We start from the raw sequence: 11588 nt of genomic DNA, 5'->3' as shown, positions 1-11588 counted from the left end.
TAGCTCCAGAACAAAAATAAAGAAGCGAAGGTCTTGGCACACTTACATTAAGCAAGGTTGATCATTTTAAATGTATTTATTTATTTATTTACATTGACTATCACTTTCAAGTAATATGGCAGTTCCTTCCAAGCCATACTGTAAACATTTGATCATTTTTAGAATATCACTTCTCAGATCATCAGCTTAAACTTCTTGTTTACCTTGATGTATCCTGACTGAAAACATTTCAGCATGACAGTCATTAAAAAGCGCCTGAGAGAGTATCATCGCCCCAGGGAACACAGCGCTGTTTAAACATCTGTTTCTCTGCCATGTTCTCTCTAGTGGCTACACCCAAGACAAATATGGCACTGGTGGACATATTCTGTCAACTGTGGTGAAAGAATATGTCCACCAGTGCCATATTTGTCTTGGCTGGATAAATGTTTGTCGGTACTTACATCACTAAGTCCGTGGCACATATCTAAATGGATATCCATTGTTATTTCAGTCAGATGGAAGAATGAAGAGTAAGTCGAGGGGATTCTGAGACGGATCACAATAAAGCTTGGCATCAGACCACTTCAGCTGTTAAGACCATAGGGGTATTTCACAAAGCAGGTCTTCTCAATTAGGCAGATAGTTTAAGCCCCAAACCAAGCCTGTGCAATAGGAGGAGAGAAAGGAGACATTCTTATTAAACAAACCTTAGGCTGGCCTTTAATTATCCAGCTTTTTGAAAAAATAGTACTTTGTGAAATACTCCCCAGGCCATCATGAAAGAAAAAGTGGACAAAAGTATGTCACACATTTTGCAGAGTTGCCAACTTTGTTGAAGGGATTAGTGAGATTTTCAAATTAGTCATTTGTAATGGATTTTTTTGAAGTATTTTTGGCAGCACATAACAAGAATACAATGATAACCCAAGCAGAAATGCCAACTTGATCGTGTCAGCAGCGAGAGACAACCTCAACGCTCCACCTTTCCAAAGTTGCTCCATACACTGGGCAAAATTATATCACTCTGCTTCCACTCAATGCCATTCAAAACTCTGACCATGCTAATGATGCAAAAAAGGCAGTGCTGTGGGTGATACAGTCAATGAAGTCAATAGAAGTCAATGCCTTCTATGCTACGATATGATCCTATTAGATGTCATCATGCGAAAGAACAAAAATAGTCACTAGTTTGTTCTGAGCATGCAGGTTGGTAGACCATCGTCTCTAGTCTGAGCCATAAATGTCAAAACTCCATGATAACGCTAGTTTCTGCTAGTTCCCCTGCGTGATTCTAGCTGTATGTTAGCTCTAAGGTAACACTGATTCACATGAACGTTATTTGGATGTTTTTAGATTAAACACAGACATCTGAATACAGTGCATCCTTCACTAAAAAGCCCTGGCATAGAGCTGGCGCTGTTTTCTATTTCTAACATCTGACTGAAACATACTGATAAGTAATGTTTGTAGGATAAACAGAAAGCCTGACATTTCTTCTCACAGAAATGGTCCCACTCAATGTAAATCAAACGTGATTGGTAGATTCCACTATCACTTTCCAACTATGTAAGTGGTTAATCTGACAGGTTAGGCCTCCACTTCAGCTCCTGAAGTCCTAACTAATGGGAGAGCAAGCTTGGCTGTGTCTGCCTAGATACCACAGAGAAAAAAAATCTTCCGCTGGGCATTTCTAGAATTTATCCCTTTTGCTTTAAACCAAAATTTGACAATGAAATAAGGATATTACTACAATATCTGCAGAGGTTAATATAATATATAGTATGTCTTGGTTTATCCACTACATTTGAGATAAGGGCAAAATCGTGACATGATGGGTAGTGCAAAATCAGACAAAGAAAGATGATCATCAGCAGATTCGTGGTCCACGTGAGGCCTGATCCACCTTACATTGAGAAGAGGACAATCACGAACGTCATGTCAGATTATACATCAGCCTTCTTTCAGCACTGTGGCTGTATGATGTCTCACGCGTGTGGGTGTGTGTATGTGATTCATGCAGGGGTCTGTCTGTGGGCTGGGCCGTTTGCATATCTGCTGCTGTTTACTTTCCCAGCGTGAAGGAACTCCAGATCCGCCTTTTAAAAGCCTGAGGAGGATGTGTCAGAAACAGGCCAGGTGTTGCTCTCTCTCTCTCACCCTCTCTCACCCTCACTTCAAACTGTAACTACTGTTCATTGTTTAAGCACTGATGGAGTAATCTGTTATTCTATCTTAGCTGTTTTACGAGTTGAGAGAATGTAGGCTGTAGCCACAGGGCTCTCTATGTTCTGTATTAAGTAGCTGCTTGTTTCTGTTACTATACCCATCCTATCCATGAGGTCAAGTGAACTCTGAGCACATAATGAGGTCCATGGACAAAGTAGTGGGCTTTGTAAAGATGATGCTCTGACATTTTAAAATTCAGCTGAATTCAATTCAATATCATTTATATAGTGATCTGCACCACGTCACAAATCAGCTTTCCAGAATTGTGGGTGCCCACACCTGGTGATTTTACACATTCACTGCAAGTTTAGTGTTTTCCACTTGAGTAAAAGGTTAATGGTTGCATTACATGTCACATCTCATAAACTTGTGTATCATCTAGAATCCCAATTTTACAAGTTGTATAATATAACTTTGTTAGCCATTCGAGCACAATTTACTGCCAGAAAAAAAGTGTTTTTGAGTTTCCAACACCACTTGCATCATAAGGCTTGAGATTAACCATCTTGATTTTCATTTTGTGAGAAAAAAAAACTCATTTTCTTCTGAAGATTCGTCACTGACTGTGAATAGAGTGGCGACCTTCCGGGCCAAAGTGCTGCAGAGATGAACGTTTACCCTAATCTAATGTACTGAACTCAGTTCATTAAGGCCTTGCGAATTAGCTGATGAGCTGAATCAGGTGTGTTTAATGAAGCAGCCTGCTTTATTTGGCTGTTGTTTGGGCCTCAAGAACTGGAGCATGACACGTGGCCTAAACAAATGGGTGGTTAGAAACAGAAAACAGTGGTGGCAGCTTTACACCAGAACTGAGCACTACTGAAAGTGCCACTGTGAAACTGCTACAAGGTCAAATATATGTCCTGGTTTAATCTAGAACAGCCAAAAAAGTTTATGTGAACTGCTGGCAGCACGAACAAACTACTCGAATCCCATAAGGATGCTAGCTCAAATTAGCGTTCTTGCAGAGGTGTATTTTCTCCTCATGTTTTGATTAAGTTTTGACATTCATGGCACAAATTGGGGGTATAGATATGATAAGCAGCATCACAGGTTAGCACACATATGGTCTATTTCTCAGGAATAGCGAGAGAAGACACTGCCAGCGAACGAGCCATATGGGTGTTTACTTCCTTATATGTACCTTAGACGTTGCTGCAAACCGTTGAGATGACGCTGGAAGCATTACCAGATTCAAGCTGCCGATTGCCACATTATGGGGTACGTAATGGTTTATTAATGCTATGCTGTCAAATTCAGAGCAGCTTTATTGCTAAAGCCAGGAGCGTCAAATCAAGATGCCTTTGTCAGTAAATAATTGGAGCTGGCGGAAAGGATTCCACAATCATTTCCCATTCTGAGCTCGTTCACGTTCAGCCTGCTCTCTGTGCGCACAGAGCAGCGTTTACAGCTGTGATTGGCTTTTCCCCCCGCGGAAGCCGGTGAGTCAGTGAGCTGCGCTACGCGCTGTACTGTATGTGAGCGGACGGCTGTTATAGCTCGCCGTAGGCGGAGGAGGGTCATACAGAAGCGTGGCAGGGGGCAGGAAACAGGTGTCAGAAATGACGCAGAGAGAGCGCTTCAGACACAAAAACGCACTCTGGCACATACTCACACATTCACACACACACACACACACACACACACACTCGACGGCACTTGTGTCCTCAAGCTGTCTAGTACTTTTCAGAATAATGATAAGGCAGAGACACACATTAGTCTCTCTCTCTCTCTCTCTCTCTCTCTCTCTCTCTCTCTCTCTCTCTCTCTCACTCATTCACTCTCACTCAGGCAGGCTGTCCTCACCCGCCTTCCTCTAAAATGCCTGGGGTTATTATTTGCACCGCTGTCTTTTCAAAGCATATTAAATCATCAGTATTAAGTCATCTGTCTGTTTTGGGTCCCTGTGGACATGCTCATTTGTTTATCTGTCTGCTTTTCTCTGTGGTAGACACTGCAGCACATCTGGAAGGTCACCCTCTTAGCTCTGGCAAACCCTTGAAGCGATAAAATCAAATGTGCACAATTGCCACCCACCCCCCATCACCCACCCCCCATCACCCACCCCCCAACCTGAAATGTAGTCCATCAGCCAAGACATGTTGGAAATTTCGCACAAGAGCTACTAAGCTAATGGAGCTAACCATGAAGCTTATATTGAGTTACTAAATAAACTCCAACAGACTTGCTTATGTGGTCACTGTTTTTAGTAATGCAAAGAGTTTGTGTAGCTGTCTATGGAGCTGAACACCTCACAGGGACAGTTTACTCATAACATCTAGGCCAAAAGGCCTAACAACACCACCACTTCCTGAAGAGGCTGAGAGGAGTCAACAGTGGAGAGCGTACTGACCAGCTGCATTATGGCATGGTGTGTGATTTACATGTTCAGGTTCATGTGAACTCCACATTACCACAATGAATATAATGTTATAGAAACAATGAAGGCAATACGTTTGTTCTGATGAAGCTTTTTTATTCCCTGATAAATCTATAACAATATGCACTGCAGTTTAAATAAAAATAATCTGTCTAGGCTCCAATTTGAGCAAATAGTCAAATCCGATTAATTACAATTAACTACAACTTTACAGAAGAAGGAAAAACCTACTTTACTTTTAATGTAAGTCAATGGAATTTTCTCCAAGTCATTTTGGGTCAGTTCTTTTAGTCCCATCACATATATATATATATATATATATATATATATATATCCATTCCCAAACCATGTGTGCAGAATGGCAGGGCGCATTGTCCTGATGAAGAAGTCACTGCCATAAGGGAATACCATTGTCATGAAGGGGTGTACCTAGTCTGCAACTATATTCTGGTACGTGGCACGTGTCACATTGACATCCACATGAACCCAGTTTTCTTTGCCCAGAGCATCACACTCCCTCACTCCATCACACTCCCAGTTTGTCCTCTTCCTACAGTGCATCCTGGTGCCATCACTTCCCCAGGTAAATGGCCCAAAAAATGTGATTCATCAGACCAGATGACCTTCTTCCCTTGTTACAAGGTCCAGTTCCAACACTCATGTGCCAGTTGTAGGGGCTCTCAACAGTGGACAGGGGTTAGATTGGGCACTGGTCTGTGGCTACACATCCCCATATGCAGCAGGGTACAATCCACTGTGTAATGTTTCTTACAGTAGCCCTTCTGTCAGTTCAGACCAGATATGATAGCCTTCTTTGGCCCCACTCATGGATTATCCTTGGGAACTGAACCTAACACTCTGTTGCCAGTTATGTTACTTATTGTCACTCAGAAAATCAACAAAGCATGTCATTTGACTGTCAAACTTTCGCATACAAATGTAAATGTATCTGTCCATCCCATTCTGTAAGTGTACTGTGAACAGACGCCTTAATATCTGTCTGTTTACTTGTATACTAGGATCTTTGCAGTACACACTGTGAACTGAGCATCTATATTAATACTACAGTGTACTGTAAGAATAACTTTGCACACATACTACAAGAATGCTTGTGTAGTTTTGCACTCTAAAGATAACCTCTGCCTTTTTTGATACTGTGATACTGCATATATTGGCACAAAGTTGAGAATTGCCACAACCCATGACAATAAACATTAATTGAATTTTGTCCTCTTTTATAGATAACACTCATGCAACAGTGGTCACCAATGCTGTTCCTGGATATCTACCTTCTGGCATCCAGTTGCCAAAAATGCACCCTTCATTTATGAGAAGTCAAAGGCCACAAGAGCTTGTAATGAAATGCTTTAAGTGTGAATTGTAATTTTATGAAAGCAAGATTTAAACATGCCACATTGTTGACACCAGTTAGCCATAACATGGTAGTGCAGTCTAACCAGGCAATCTCGAATGTGTGTGAATGAGAACTAAAGAGGACCCTTCCCAGAGCTAACAAGGTCTCTCCTACCTCAGCTCTTCACTTCTGTTGGTTATCTGAAACAAATGTCTTAGATTTGGGTTGGAAGTGAACCTGCAGGGAGGCAGACCTCCAGGACGAAGGTTGGTGACTACTAAAGATCAGAAAGCATATTAGCCAATCTGTTTGAAATTACTTAACACATTGACGCAATATGATGTGTGATGTTTGCACAGTGCTAAACTGATTTCTACAGCTACATTAGCCTTGTAGTGCCAGTCCAAAACTAAAGAAACTCATTCAGATAGCAAATATTGGTTGATTGACTACATTTGGAGCAGAGCTTGAGTCGCATGTTGACTGACTCACAGCTGAACTTGGACTTAAATGACTTAGATTTCAGACTCATTTTTAAAAGTTTTAGAGAACAAAAACATGAGTGGGAACATTATTGCAGTAAGTGAATAATGCTTTTCGCTTCCAACCTTACGTGTGTGACTTTGCCTGTTATTTTTGCTGTAGTCATGCACAGTCATTACTGAAATTCTGGCAGCTTGTAGCAGCATCAATTTTCAACATGGCTTCAAATAACAAGCCTTTTATTGTTAAAAATCTTTCAATTTGATGGATAGAAGTGCACTGCTACAAACAGTAAATGAGGTGTTCAAAGGAAAGGCAAACAACTTCAAATGATTGGCTAGCATGTAGTATGGATATAAAATATTCTAGTGCAATAAGATAAGATACAGATCACATTCCTTTCAAACTTACTTACAATTCAGCTGGATTAGCTTTCACACTAGCTAGCTAGCATAGTTGCGATACAAACTGCAAAGTAACAAACTATGTTAAGTTTTTGCCTCTTTCCTTTAAATACACTGCAAAAATTTGTATCTTGTCAAGTTAAACGATCTTAAATCTAGTCAATACATCTAATATTTCCCATTTTAAGATATTCTAGGTTATTTCTAGATTTTATTTACTTGTTTTAGGCCATTTTATCAATTAAAACTATTTCACTATACTGGCAATTCATTTTGCTAGTTTCATGCATATTTTTTAAAACAAGCTAAATTATCTGCCAGTATAGTGAGATAATTCTACTTAATAAAAGTACTTTAGTAAAAAAATGTATAGAAATTAGATAAATGTTCTTAAAATAAGCTCACAACAACCTCAACAGAAGAGATTTGATTTTTTAAACTATATATAAGATAATTTTACTTGACAACATTTAGTTCTGTAACGAGGAGGCGGACGCATATGCAGAGATAAGCAAGATTTATTATGGGCAAACCCAGGGTCATAGAGCCAACACGGATGGATCGGGGGACAGACATGACAGAAACCAGAACCAAACTAACAGAACAGTACGAACAACAGAACAAAGACCAATACAAACACAACCAGTACAACCAACAAAGACCAGCAAGCACAAGGGGCAAACACAGGGCTTAAATACACGGGGCTGATGAGGGACAGGTGGAAACAATCATGGATGGAGATAGGAAACGAGGGGGCTGGACCAAAACAAACACACATGGGCTAAACCAAAACATGAACACATGGACAGGACTAGGAGGGGCCAATTGTGACAAGTTCAAATAATGAACACAACTTCAAATAATGAAAAAAGGCTGACGGACAGAACGGAAACCCTACAAGCAGTAAATAAGGTATACTGCAAAATTCCTGCAGCTAACAACACTTAATTCTCTACCAAAGACTTGTGACTTTCCTCATATGACCTGTGAACATCTCTGGTTTGGAATAAAGGTGAATTGTGTAAATTTGCTTTTTGGCTGAACTGTCACTTTATTATTTGCCAACATGTGAAAATGAAAATGTGTTCTGAAAATAGTCAGTGACTTCACTGCTAACCTGCAGCCTGCAGTTACTAAGCTACTGCGGAAACCTTCTGATGCTGTACTGAATAGTTGGTATGGGGAAATGGATTTCTTCTGCATTGCCATGTGTTAAGTGTGAATATTTCCTGTCTGTGTTTGTACATTATTGAGTGGTTTGTGTGAAACAGTACTGATACATCTGTTCTTTGTTCTTTCTGCATGGATTGGTTGGTATATTTTCTCCTGACAGGAAGAAGGTGAACTGGGGGTGGTGCACTGTGTGTGTGTGTGTGTGTGTGTGTGTGTGTGTGTGTGTGTGTGTGTGTGTGTGTGTGTGTGTGTGTGTGTGTGTGTGTTTCTGACCGGAAGAGGGGGGTGGTACTAATTCTTTTCATGAGTCATCAGAATGACCAGCATCAGCTCTAAAGAACAGACACACACATACCTGCACAATGAAGAACATGAAGCTCTTACACTTACTTCACAATGATCTCTCTCTCTCTCTCTTTCTCTCTCTCTCCCTCTCTCTCTGTCTCTCTCATACACCCACAGACATTAAAGAATGTGGAGATCACTTTTACATATAGGACTTTTGAATATGAATTTGAATATGAATTACAATTCAAAGGTTTGTAAACCCTTAACATATCGCTTGTTGATGGAACAAAACCTATTTTACAGTTTTTGACGTAATTTGCAAACGCCTGTTTCCCTTTCCATTGTATGTAAATTTGAACAAACCTATATAAGATTCTGGTTCCATTGACTTACACTTAAAGTAAAGTAGGTTTTTTCCTTCTCCTCTAAAGTTACATTTTTGGAGATACAAGGTTTTGCTGTAACATTAAGGATATTAATAATTATTGATATTTTATTCATTGATAACACACACAGTGTAGACTGAAATATTAAAAGACAGGAGGGAAAATGTCACTGAGTTGCGAGTGACAAATAAGTCTCAAGTCTTGATTCAAGTCCTGTGTCAGTACGGTCAGTCCCACGTCAATACAATACATGCAAGTCTGCAAATTTCAGTCCACAATTTCTATTTACTTGCTGAGATTAACGTATTTGGAAAAAAATATAACAATTAGATGTGGAGAAAACTGGACTCTTAGCAACCGTGCCAGAGCTGGTGTCAGTCCACCAGTCCCATTACTATTTAAAGCTTTCATCTTTGATAGAGAGGAGAAAATCAAGCTCTTGCTTCTGACCTGAAAAAATCCATAGGTGTTTCTGTCCATCCTTCCACTGTGAGAAGACAGCCCAACACTATGGGTCTGGAAGGACGTGTAGCTCTCAAGAAGCCTCACTGAGAAAAGACAAAAAGAGATAATTAACATACTAAATACACTAAGAACAAAAAACACATGATTAAAAATGACTAAAAATTATATTTCTTTTTGTTTAGGCTTCTTTTCTGTTATATATTTCTCCTTAATGGCCTTTTAGCTGTAATTTAAATAAATGGTGGGTGGTCTTTGACTTTTGCACAGTACAATCAGATCAAACCATACTTCAACGTATGAGTCCTTCACACATTAATAAATTAAATAAATAATTGTTAAGGAAATACAATCAAATTGAACCATTTCGAGGTCAGAGATTTCCATCCATTATAGCAATGGGTCTCTCTACAGAGCCTGTAGTGCTGCCTGCCAGTCCAACAAGCAAAACAGTGAGAACACACTCAGCACTGCTAATGAAGTGCTATGAGACAAGAAAATTACATATACTGACTGATGAAGGACACACAAACACGCACACAAAGTTTTTATTGTAGCTACTCTCTCTGATCATTTGTAGCTATCTAACTGATCTCTAAATCCTTATTCAATTGTGGTGAGAGGGGAGTCCATTACAGCTTGGCCTGTGTGAGACACTTTATTTCCCAGCTTACCTGCTGAGCACTGATATCGGTATAGCACTATGCAAAGGTAGAAAAAACCAGTGTCACTCAGTAGTAGATCCTTTTTGTAAAGTGTGAGGATCATAATCACATTCAATAATGGATTCATAAGCTTGCTCACAGCAAGCATCCTCACCTTATAAACCTTCCTTATAAAGGCCTCTGTGCCACGCTGACCACTGAGACAGACCTGGCAAGGTGAGGCCTTGTATTCATTTGACCTGATTGCCTGCAGGCAGCCGCAATATGTTTTGATCTTAATGAAAGCTGGCTCTGCTGTCAGCAGCTCGCCGTCATCACTAGCAGGACCCCGCCAGGCCTAATTATTCAGCTATGGATCGAGGATGCTGTGGCAGGTTCAGCCAAGAGAATGAGAAAGGAGAGCTGGAGAACGAAGCCCTGGCAGTCATTAGAACAGTGTGTGCTCAGAATTATAAGGTTCCACTTGACATTTTTGGTGAGTTATACGCATGTAGTTGATTATGCAGTGCTGATCACTGTTGCTGTCTGAGAATAGAGTCTGTGAGAAAAGAGGAGTCTTAAAAACAGTAAAGGTTCTTCCTTGAGGATGCGAAACAAATTGCCTTGAACTCCCTTAACTGTCATAAAATCTCTGTGTAGCTTTTATAGAATGGAGATAACATACAATGTGATAAACACACCAAAGTGCAAAAAATGATGTAATTTGTTATTAATAATAATTTCAATATGCAGTTCTTCCAACAGGCAGTTTAGTTCATTACTGTGCAATGCAACATGAAGTTTTTTTTTTTTTAATTTACTTAACACATTAATACAGAATTCACTAGATGTGTGTGGATTAATTGATATCTACAGTTCTAGGCAAAAGTTTGAACACCTGTGCACAGGCCACATTTTATGTTTTATTTTTTTCCCAATATATTAAATTCAGCAAATAAGCAGTAATTCTAGAGAACCTATTTTCATTTACAGATTCATTAAAAGATGTAATTTGATTTCATTATGCTTTCAGCAAAAATGATTGTATGTAGAATCAAAAAAAGGCTCTAAGTCTAACACTAGCACAATTCACTATATAGTGTAGTTATGTTATAACTAGAGTTTAGGGGGAGGAGCATGGCTGAAACCTCTCCTTCTTCCAATCTAACACCCTATAAATTCACATCCTCACCTTCCGTTCCTGTGATGCACTGTTCGCAATCCCCACCGCCACTCGCCTGACCCTGTTGTTCAGTCCTGCATCAGTCCTACTACAGCTATGGGACGGGGTCTGGCCTTCTAGCTACAGACAGAAGCTGCCCAGAACTCCGGCCCATGTTTTAAAAGCTCTTCCACCTCCCTCAATCAGTCTTCCCTCATACTACCACCACATGTTGAAGGTCTGGTCTGAAATTACAAACAACCAGTTTTAAAAGGTTCTTTAAAGAACCAAATGCATCAGGTTTTCCATCATAGAGGCATAGCCTTTAATAATGCAAGAAAGCATTTTATGCACTGAAAGGGTCCCTTGAGTTATCACTGTTCTATATACACCTACTTTAAGTAGAGAATCCTTGATCAAGGCCTTTTTTGAGGGCAATGGGTTGTAAGCCAATGTGCACATTTCGAGCGCTTTAGAACACCTTCAAACATTGCTGAGCCAATCAGATTGCAGAGCTGGAACTATTTGTTTTGTTAAAGAAAACGTATAAAACCAGGTTAATAAAGTGAACAAATCAGTAGATTTGAGGTTATATTTGGGGGATTGTCTATAAAGATCATTATGTAGTGTCTCTAATTAGGGTA

General features: G+C 39.8%; 1 long non-coding RNA gene across 2 annotated transcripts; it reads left to right on the top strand.

Moving 5' to 3' along the window:
* Positions 1-2977: 2977 nt before the first annotated feature.
* On the top strand, positions 2978-6141 carry LOC108442993. Of its 2 annotated transcripts, none has more exons than XR_001859097.2 (3): positions 2978-3057; positions 3290-3429; positions 5830-6141. It is a non-coding gene; the product is annotated as an uncharacterized LOC108442993 (long non-coding RNA). The 2 variants fall into 2 exon arrangements; XR_001859098.1 differs by lacking the exon at positions 5830-6141 and adding an exon at positions 4160-4242.
* The last annotated feature ends 5447 nt before the right edge of the window (positions 6142-11588 follow it).

This window comes from Pygocentrus nattereri, chromosome 28 (genome assembly GCF_015220715.1).
Source record: "Pygocentrus nattereri isolate fPygNat1 chromosome 28, fPygNat1.pri, whole genome shotgun sequence".
NCBI lineage: Eukaryota > Metazoa > Chordata > Actinopteri > Characiformes > Serrasalmidae > Pygocentrus > Pygocentrus nattereri.
Note: the sequence above shows the minus strand (reverse complement) of the source record. Positions and strands in the feature narration are given on the sequence as shown.